Source organism: Lycium barbarum, chromosome 2 (genome assembly GCF_019175385.1).
Source record: "Lycium barbarum isolate Lr01 chromosome 2, ASM1917538v2, whole genome shotgun sequence".
Lineage (NCBI taxonomy): Eukaryota > Viridiplantae > Streptophyta > Magnoliopsida > Solanales > Solanaceae > Lycium > Lycium barbarum.
In genome coordinates, this window is record NC_083338.1 from 16,881,920 (window position 1) to 16,893,268 (window position 11,349).

Sequence of the window (11,349 nt, forward strand, 5' to 3'; positions counted from 1 at the left end):
GTCTCACTGATTTGATATTAGCTGAAACAACTTGAAGCTAAACACTCATATCTACATGACGAATTTAGAGTTTAGACTACCAACTAATAAATACATCAATTAATTCTGCACACACTTCTCCTGAAACCCTATGTCTAGTATGTAAGTAAAATAACTTACAAAGAGATGGAAACTTAGACAAACGAAGCAAATCTACTTTGCTTATCTCTCCAACCAAAGACACTACACGGTACATTTGCCCCTGTAATATAATAATAAAATTCACATATTTAAAAACTAGATAAAAAGTATTACTAAGTCTGCATAATTAGTACTACTCTCTCCGTCCAAAAAAGATTGTCCTTTTTTGACTTGGTACAAAATTTAAGAAATAAAGGAAGACTTTTGAAATGTGTGGTCCAAAACAAGTCTTAGATACTTGTGTGACTGTAAATCATCTCATAAAGTTAAATTATTTTTAAATATAAAAATGTGACAATCTTTCTGGGACAGACTAAAAAGGAAAGAAAGATAATCTTTTTGGGACAAGAGGAGTAATTCACATTATATGAAAAAGTAGGAGAAAATCGCAGTCAAATAAGGAGTTGTTTGACTCCTCAAATAGTAAAAAACTCAAGAAGTATTTTATTTCCTTTGTAGGTCTTCCAAACACAAATCCAAATCAACCGGGACAAAGATTGGTGAATCTATAATACTTCGAGAAAACTTAAATCTGAAATTATTTTGTTTTAGAATATCGGTAGAGAGGGAGACCAATTCAATCAGTTCGAAAAATTTTACAATGTGTGAGGTACACCTATTATGTGGCAGATAAAAGTTGTATGGGGCTCCTCTCATTATCTGCCAAGTAGATTTTGTGGGTCCCACTTCCAGAAAATTCCTTCTCTTTCCTTTTCCAATTTTCATTTCTTTCTCTCTTGGTTTAGCTGCTTTTCCAAAATTTGATTTTAGATTTAGTGGAAGTCAATAGATCGCCTAACCTTTCCTACTTCTATCATAATTCTAACACTATAAAGTTAATTCCATAGAAAAAGCAACCTACCTATTACATAGTAACTTAAGTATACCTGTAACACTTAGAGGGTCACGCAATTGGTTGAATACTTATTTTAACCTCTAAATTTCAACTTTTATCCTTTTTTACTTTTTAATATTATGTTTTTTTTCTCTTTTAAATTTTTATCATGGAATTAATTATAAAATAAATAAATGTTGTGTATAAAATAAAAAAATATTTATTGATAGGAAGAATTAGGCGAAAATATCTTATTTAACTATTGTTATACCCCATTTTAAACGGGTTAAAATAGGAGTACAACATATTGATGATTCCTATTTTTGCTTATTTTAAGGAGTCGCCACCTAATTATTTAACGGTGAATTAGGACACCTAATTTATTAACTAAGGTAAAGCTAACTAAACCTCTGTTAACAGTCTGCTTAACCAGTGTGATTCTAGTTAAGGGTTCTATATTATCCTAAAGGGAAGGGGTTAGACATCCTTTAGAATCTGTTAACTACGGTTATCCAGCCAAACTTAGGTTAATTAATTAAGGTGAGAATTTGTATAAAAGAGGACTTTGAATGCCATTTTTGAATAAGACTTGCAAATATAAGGCTTTAAATAAAATGCTTATTTAGAAATAAAACTTATAAAAGATAGTTTGTGTAAAAGAGGATTTTAAATGCTATTTAAATAAAGCTTAAAATGTTGCTAAGACCTTATATGAAAATATAGTAAATGCTATTCAAGATAAAACTTGTAGGAAATATGATAATTTGCCCATAAATAATAGCTTTTAAGAAGAGATTTAGCAATTTTGAACTTTGAATAAATTATGTTATATAAATATAGCAATGTAGAAAAATCTAAGCTTATGAATAGGATTCAAAAGGAAGTGAGTATTCTTTTTTTCTTTTTATTATTTCTTGTTAACTATGCTTAGCTAAAAAATATGCATGATTAATTCAAACTTGAAGAGCTATTTATAAAATGTACTTGAATTTATATTTACATATTAGTGACGTTTTGGAATTTCTAGGATAATAAGAATAAAATATGATTCTCTTAACCCGAAATATATAGTCATGCTATTTTGCAAATCAATTATTCCAAATCAAATAATATTAGACATTATAAGTAGTTTTAACGTAAAAGAAGAGAATAAACTTATGGAATTGATTGTTAGTCTTCCTTAAACTAACTACCCGTTACTAAAACTAAACCTACTAATTAATTAGGATTTATCTAAACTGTGAAAACAAAACAAACAAAAAAGTTAGTTGCATAATACAAATTAAATGCACAAAATGAATAGAGGAGTAGATAATTTAAATGGGCTCAGCCCATTTTTTAAAAGAGCTGCTGCAATCGGGGCTGCTGTTGGGCTTTGGCCCAATAATAATTTATATGCTGTCGCGGACTGTTGCTGCTGTTATGGACCTTGGCCCAGAATTTTTGCACAGCTGATGGGGCTGACTCGATAAAAGTGTTTCGTTGGGCTTTAGCCCAACATTGAATGCGGAAGGAATCGAGTCCAAGGGACTCGTATGCGATGGTCATGCATAAAAACGAAAGAAAAAGAATTAGTATATAATCAATGAATAAGGCTAAACATGTGAAATAAAAAAAAAAAGATCAGTGACTTATATATATACAATGTATATTTGAGTATACTCCATATATATACACATTCATAAGGAGGCTTAGAGGGTTAATGTCGGAAAGCTTTTGCCCCCGTCTTCCCGATGTTGCACAAGTTCCGAAGGATTTCATGAATCCCAGGCGTGGTTAACGCCGGGGAGGGTTCAATCTTAATCCGTAATGACTTACTAATCTCCCGATAAATGTCTTAATTGGGGTACACTGGTCATATACACGTGTATACATAATTAAACATGGTATACTTGGCGATATAAGAATCACAATAATTGCATAGGCAATAACGTGACATGCCTTATAAATCTAATCCCATGATCTTCAATTCAATGGAAACTTGTATAATTTATCATTACATCCATTAGCATAAACAAACAATAAGTCTTGAAAACAAAATTCGTCAAGAGTGGACTGAGTAATCTTAGAAAAAATCAAGGCATTACAGAAGTTATAATAGGATAAGAAATTGCTATAATATACCATAGCATGACTCTCAAGTTGACACACATTCTATTCAATCAAAAGGTGACCACATTTCTGACCACGAAGACTTTAATATTCAAATAAAGCTTTTAGTTTATCCTCCATCCTCTTCACGTTTAATTCATTTGACACTCCACAAAGCATACGCAACTAACATTGTCATTAAACTTCAATGTTTATAACAGAATATCACTTTTCAACTAGGCCAATGCAGTAGAAAAATTTTCAGTGGCAAACAACCGCTATATTCTCAACCCATTAACTAGCTATTCATTCCAGATGAATAACATTTCAGTCAGTTGTACCAAAATTTCTGACATCAATATTGCTACTACAATCAACAGTTGAAGATGGCAATTGCTAAACCTTTTGATAGGCTAAATACACTGATGAGATAACTAAAATAGGCTGTAAGTGGAACCATTTTGAGATTATATTTCCAAAAATGATCAGTTATTTCGTATAAATCAAGGGCAGCAACCATTTCCTATAAAATCAACATCATATTCATGAAATTTCCTATAGCATAATGAGGGCATGAATGGATTTTCAGTCTAGATCAGTTTAGTTTACAGTGAGTATTTACTCATCCCAACGGACCTCAGAAAGGGATTTTAAGATCTATCATGAATACTAAACTAAAGCATCAAACTAAAGAAAGTTCAGGCAACAAAGGGGATTCTTCCTCAATAGCACATTAACATAATGCCACTTTAATTTATCCCTAAAGAACCAGATTTGATTTCAAAGGCTCATAAGCAGAGGTCATGTAGAAATCCAATAATTGAAACGAAGATATTCATGATTTAAAACTAAGTTTCTCCAAAGAATTTTAAGAAGATTTAAGTAGCACCCAAAATGGTTTAGAAAGGCAAAATAAACCAACTAAAGATAGCAGGTTACTGTAAAGCACACACCAGTGGTTAAGTGAGTCGCAGGCAATTAGGGATGATAGTTGCGCCTTCAACTTTTCTTTTAAAAGCAGACTCTCAGATAGCAGTAGCAATGTACTAACCTAAAACATGGGTTTGATGTAGATGTTCTACACATGAATACTAAAAGGAAGGGTAAACTACTCGACTCTGAGCGATCAAATAAATTTCACATGAAACAGAACATATAACTGAAATTAACTAATTTATTCTTTGAAGAACTAACCATCCTCTAAATCAAATATAACTAAAGCCTTGACACTTAGCGAAAAAAAAAAAACCAATCACACCTGAGGTGTTTGTCCATGCGAAACCCGCCAAAACACAGATTATAACACATAATATTCCCACAGATTGTTGAAAAGGAAGAGAGAGAGAGAGAGAGAGAGAGAGAGAGAGAGAGAGAGAGAGAGAGAGAGAGAGAGGATAGAGAGGAGCGGGTGGCGGAGGAGAATAGAGAGAAAGAGGAAGGGAAGAGAGAGAAAGGGGAGGGGGTGCGGCTGATTGAGAAAAGAGATGAAGAACCCTAGTGGTTCTTCAACTTGAATAAGGCGGGTCGGGTTATGGGCCGAATAGAATGGGTAATGGGCTGCGGAATTTAAAATATGGGTTGGGTATTGGATTAAAATGTGGGCTGATTTTATGAATTGGTCCGAAAATAGTATGAGTTGATTGGGCTACTACATTTAAATAAAAGACTTATTTAAATAACTCTATACTAACATGTGTTAAAATATTAATTAATATAAAATGTGCAATTATTAGTGCTCAGATAATAAAATTATATGTCGTCGTAATAGCCGTGCAATAATATTTCGAAAGTCCACAGTAAATAAACACTATTATTTAATTATGCGAAGATAAATGCGATGCGTGTGCGTAAGCTGGTAAAAATGCTGAAATAATAAAAAAAATGTGAATTATAATAATACTGGTAGAAAAATAATAATAATAATAATAATAATAATAATAACTAGTAACTGTAATAGAATAATGAAACACCGATATTGATAAGAAGCTAATAATTATAAAAAAAATGAATAATTATTTCTTAAGTTGCCAAAATAATAGAAGTGTGAATAGATCTTTTGGGGAAGACGGGACAAAATTGGGTGTCAACAACTATAGCTCTCATCATTCCTCATAAATAATTTTTTTTTCTATAGTCGTAGATAAGCCTTCACTATAAGAAATACTCTTTCGGTTTTTAATTTGTTTATCTAGTTTTGATTTGACGCGGAATTTAAGAAGTAAAAAAAAAAATCATGATTTAATTATTCTTCTCCAAACAATTCCATATTTTTTTCAAAGGCACTCAAATCCATCAAATACTTTAAAAAAAGATGATAAAGAAAATTGGGACTTTTACCCAATTTTCTAGAAGTAGGACTCACAAAATCTACTTGGCAAAGAACGAGGGGAGCTTCAAACAACTTTTGTCTACCATATAATAGGAGTGTTAGAAATTATTTATTTAGTGAACTCACATATTTAATATAATTGTACATGGACATGCTATCAATTAAAGACACTCATTTTTTTTATCTAATAAAGTGTTGTTTTTATGAGCTACACATAAATCTTATGTTATAAGGTATAGATTTTATATGCGTAGAAACCTAGTTAACTTTTCAGTTATAATAAATGAGTTTATAACTGAAGAGTTGCACCTCTTTTGAAAGGTTACATTTGAGCTATTATATATTGGATGTGGTCCTTAAGTCTGTTACTTAATTCTTTTCCTCTCTGCCCCATTAAAAGAAGTATCATAAAGAAAGTAACAAGATTTAGAAGATCATGACTTTCTTCTATCGATTCTTACAATGGATCAAGGTAAGTACCCTTAATCTTCTAGATTTATATCTTTGTCTAATGATTTACTTGCGATCGTGTATGGATTGTGTAAAGTATTCCAACAAGGGTCTAAGAAGTATCCATTATTCTTTTCTTTATTGTATGTTTGATGGACACATACTTTATGAAAAGGTATATGAAGAGACACCTTTTCATTTTAAAAGACACCAATGTAACCTTTAAAATAGGTTGTCCCTAAAGTCAGAATATGTTCTTTTTCTTTTCTTTCTCATCTCTGCAAAGACAAAGTATCAAGAACTATTCCAGACTTCGATGACTCACTTCTTCAATCAAGTTTTCTCAATCAACTCTTTCAATGGAACAAGTTTAGTGTTCCTACTATTGTTCTTATTTGTTGTCTATCAATTTATTTGTGATTCTTGGACTACATTTTCTATCAAGGAGTACCTCACCCATTGTAAAAAAATTCGAAGAGAAGGGGGAGAAGGATAGAAGAAAAGGTAGAAAGGGAATCAGATTAGGTTTTTATTCATAGAAAAAGCAACCCAGCTATTACATAGTACTGGTACTATACGATACTGAGTAAGAAAACCTAGCCCTACTAAGGCTGGCATAAAGCTAGCATAATTTACATAATGGAAAAGGCTCAAATATGTCTTCGAACTATTCAAAATGACTCATTTATGTCATCACCGCTACAAAAATGGTTCATTTATGTCATTTTTCATTAACGTCGATTTTATAATATCAGACATGACACATGACCTCCAATTAGAGGTCCACGTTATTTAATTAAACCTGCCCAATTTTTAATCCCGAATTAATTAAAAATCCGATCCATTTTGTAACGGCGATGACATAAATGAGCCATTTTGTAACGTCGATGGCATAAATGAGCTAAACTATTGGCGTGTGGCATAAATGAGCCATTTCTGATAGTTTGATGACAAATTTGAGTCTTTTCCGTTTAAATAATACTGTTTTGGCTATCACATGCCCTTTTGGCTAAACTTTTAGAATTTTTTGCCAAAATGGTGTCTTTTGAGGGACAAATCTGATAAATCGGTTTGTCAGAAATTTCGTAACCTAAATGATGAAAATGCAGGCCTCATATAGCACCTTTAGTGTGCAACTTTCACGTCTAAAAATAAACAGTCCGTTAAATATATTTACACTAAAGGTGCTCTACTATCCATGAGCCTTCGGTGAATATTTTATATTTTGGAGAAAGGTTCATCCTTCGTAAAGCACCTTCAATGTATATTTTAAAATTTAAAGAATCTGAAACATGTACCTTTTTCTGCTGCGATGAGATGATTGATGCAACTTTTCAAACCTTAAAGACTCATACATGCTAAGACGCCTTCTTCAAAAATGATCTTATGTGCGTTCGACATTATAGTCATATAAATATTTATTCGACATTATTTTCTGGCACATTTGTTAATATGCATATCCAGCAAATCAAGATTCATCATAATAATAGTGGAGAATGGACATCTAACTGAAATAACAAGCCTTACTCATTCAGGTTAATTTTCATTCTAATATGCAAGTTTCTAACTAACCAATCGTACTCAACATTTAATAGGAGTTTAACAATCGCACAAGCACCACAACTATATCTAAATGTGTCAGATTCATATATTATATCGCCGCCTCAATAAAATGCAACTCTAACACGACGTTCATTTGACATTTTTAAAAATATTATAAATAACTTTATTAGAATTGACAACCGTATCTCCAACGGTAAATTTAAGAAGTTGGATAAGCAACAAATCCTTATACCTAATCACCAAATCAAACACCAAGATTGATCGTCCCAATTTGGCTTACCCAAAAATATAACATAAGAATAACTGGATGGTCATTCTGCCTCCTTCCTTTTACTCTAATTGTTTCTCCTTTATGCACATGCACTTTGTTTTTAACCTCATAGTATTTTCACCAAAAACAATTAGGGGAAAGATAAGCAAGAACAATGAAAATGGAGGGGGAATTATACAGGAAAAGATATAGAAGAGATTATGATGTTGAAACTGATTTCTTGCTGAAGGCAAATAAGAGATTTCACATTTACTTTTTGTTTTTATTATGTTATTTACAAACTGAAAAATAATGCAGAAGGCACATAAGAGATCCATTTTATGGAGGTGTCTCAACATGTATGAGCATTTAGTGTTTGGAAAAACTATCTCAATCTTCACATCCAGAGGCGGATCCCGCAGTTAAATATGATTTATGAAAAAACTACCAAAACCTGAAGGTTGCTTCAGACTCCACGCACTCATGTGGTGATTTCATGTTGTCGGTTATACTAAGGCTCTCCCCCAGTTACAGATATTTATGTATGATGTGACGCGGATTTGTGGCACATTCGACACCTTTTTACTATGAATTTTGGTTGTTTTCAAGTAAGTCTGGTTCTCGTTAATATGTTTTGTTGTGTTTTAGGAAAACAATGGCCCAAAAGCAAAAAGCAAAGAACAAAAGAAAAATTGGCCAGAAATGAAGAATCGACGGTCTGTCGATCAGCCAACGAACCGTCCTTTGAAAAGTCGAAAAGAGCGATTTTCCAGACTTACTTGAAGACGACAAAGGACGGAGACATCGACGAAGCGTCGAACTGATCGACGGTTCGTCGTTTGTGTCGTCAAACAGGATCTCTCAACAAAAGGAGAAAAAGACGGAACACTCAACGGAGTGTCGAACTAGTCGACGACGCCGTCGAATGGAACACAGTGCCGAAGGTACAAAGGACGAAATACTCGACGGATCGTCGATTGATCGACGGTCCGTCGATCTTGCTATCGGGGGCACTTTTGTCAGTTTTCTGTTGTGCGTTTTTGGAGCCTATTTAAAGAACATTTTAGGTTTTTGTCTAACCATCTAGATTTTATTGTACTCACTTAAAAAGTCCCATTGGTGGGTGAGCATTGAATACTCCCCTTTTGGAGCTTAGTGAAGACAACAAGATTCTATATTCCATCATCTTTATTACATTTATAAGCTTTATGTCTCATTTATTGCTTACTACTTTTGAGACCATAATGTGTGAGTAGTCTCTTTGATCAACGTTGTGGACCCAAAATGATGGGTGCTATGTAATGGGTATCTAACATTGTATATATATATATATATATAATGGGTTGTGATGTATTTTATTATTTCTCGTATTCATTGTTCTATAAGTGGTTGCAAACACTTGTTCATGCACAAACCCTAGTTTATTTGGAAAGATGAACTAGGGTGTGATTTGAAATAATATAACAAGGACTCTGGGTGCTAACCCTTGTTTAATGAACTCGCTTAGGAATAAGATGAGTTCTACTTGGCATATTTAATCAACCTTATTTATAACTTTTCTGCATTTGGGAAAATCATGAAAAGAAATACTTTCTAACTATTGGAAAATATTAGGAAGTATATTAGAGATTAAGTGCATGCATAACTGCGACCCATTAGATATATATCATATTGACACCCATAGCATAACGTCTAATCATTGCGGGGACACAACTTTAGTTCTCCAAATCCAAACAAATTCTAAACAATTCAAACTAGCAAATACAAATCAAATCTCCTTTTTAAAATACTCGGAATAGGATTAAAGCCTTTAAAGACTAGTATCGCATACAATTCGTACCCTTTTCTCTCCATATTCCCTGTGTGATTCGACCTTAACCTTGTTTGGGTTACTATATTTGACAACGTCCGCTTTACGCCATTAATAGGTGTAATTTGAGCATATCAAATATTGGTGCCGTTGCGGGGGAATACGGTTTAGAAATTACTGAATGTTGTGTACTCTTCTTTAAAACTTTTTCTATTCCATCACACCTCGTTTGCTGTTGTGGTGAACCAGGTGAACATGGCAGGAAGACCGAATCGGAATCAAGGAAACCAAGGTGGACTCCAAGTGAACCCACCTGCACCAGAAGAGGATGATGATGAAAATATATTTGCGGAATTCATCAATGAAGCTGATTATGCTTCTGTTGTGGTTCCTCCTAGAACTGGAAATGATACCTTCAAAATTGATAGTTCCATCTATCAGCTGCTGAAACTTGAAGGTTATTTTCGAAATTCTTCGGAAGATTGTCCATTTCGACATTTGACTTGCATGTATGTGCTCAACAATCCCAAGGTGTTGTTTCTGCCGATGCACTTCGGTTAAAGGTCTTTAAATATTCCTTGGCTGGTCAAGCTAGGGAATAGTATGAAAAGCTCCCTAGCAATTCTATTCATACCGAACGAGTTAGCCAATATATTTTTGAAGAAATGGTTCCCTCCAAGCAAAAAGGCTGAGCTTCGGGATAAGATCTTTTAGTTCAAACAACTTCCGGGGGAACAATTATATTCAGCATGAGAGCGTTTAAAGTATTATCTAGCTCAATCTCCAACTCACGGATTTCCGGATGCAATTCTCACGGAGAAATTCTACAAGGGCTTAGATACAATGAATCAGATTACTGTCAATACTGCCGTAGGAGGATGCTTCATGGACAAGTCATTTATCGTTATCACCCGTTTGCTCGATAAGCTCACCACCCACAATCAAGCTTGGCACTCGAGTGATTGGGAAGTCCTGTCATATGATAGTTCCTCTGCTGCCGCGGTGGCCAAAGAAAATCATGAGCGAGACCATGCCTTTGCTCAATTGCAAACCACCGTGGATTTGTTGTCGAAGACGCTTACGGAAAAAGAAGCTAAAAGTGTGAATGTTGTCAAAGAAATGCCACCTTATACTCCTGGAATGTACCAAGTCTCGGAGGAAACTTATCTAGAGGGGCAGCCACAACGTGAGGATGCCAATTATATTGATCACTCTCAAGGGGGTTATCAAAAGCAATGGAGACCCCAACAACAAAGCAATCAATATGGCCGAAATGAATATGGTGGTTCGGACAGGAGGGATTACAACAACAACAATTATAGTAATCGGAATCCCAATTCCGTGCGTCTAACTCTCAGAATTGGCGAGAAGGTCCTTCCAATGATCAAGGGACTTCTCGAATGGAATCTATGCTTGAAAAGATACTGGACAACCAGCATAAGAGTGACAAGAAGATGGAGAATCTGACTGAAGTGGTAGGATCTCACACCGCTTCAATTCATAAACTGGAGTCACAAATGCGAGATCTTTCTCGTGAGCAACATCCACCGTAAAGAAGGGGCCTTCCGAGCGACACAGTTCCAAACCCAAGGGGTAATGGAGGCGATCACATTGCCTCATTCAAAGCTATTTCCACTAGAAGCGGAAAGATCCTTGATGCGGTAAATCAAAAAGTGGTTGAACCTATCATTGTCGAGCCAATTATTGATGAGGTTGTTGAAGAAGAAATAGAAGCACCAATTGAAGTGCCTATTATTGTTGAGAAAGAGGAGGAAGTGCACCCTAGTGTTCAAAAGGGTGACGAGGAGCCAAGTGTTGAAAAAGCTACCGGTGATAGCTTT

The 11,349-nt window shown here is 34.3% G+C and overlaps 1 non-coding gene across 1 annotated transcript; it reads right to left on the reverse strand.

Moving 5' to 3' along the window:
- Nucleotides 1-10,199: 10,199 nt before the first annotated feature.
- LOC132629605 (small nucleolar RNA R71) lies at nt 10,200-10,305 on the reverse strand. Its single transcript, XR_009578370.1, has one exon. It is a non-coding gene; the product is annotated as a small nucleolar RNA R71 (small nucleolar RNA).
- Nucleotides 10,306-11,349: the final 1,044 nt, after the last annotated feature.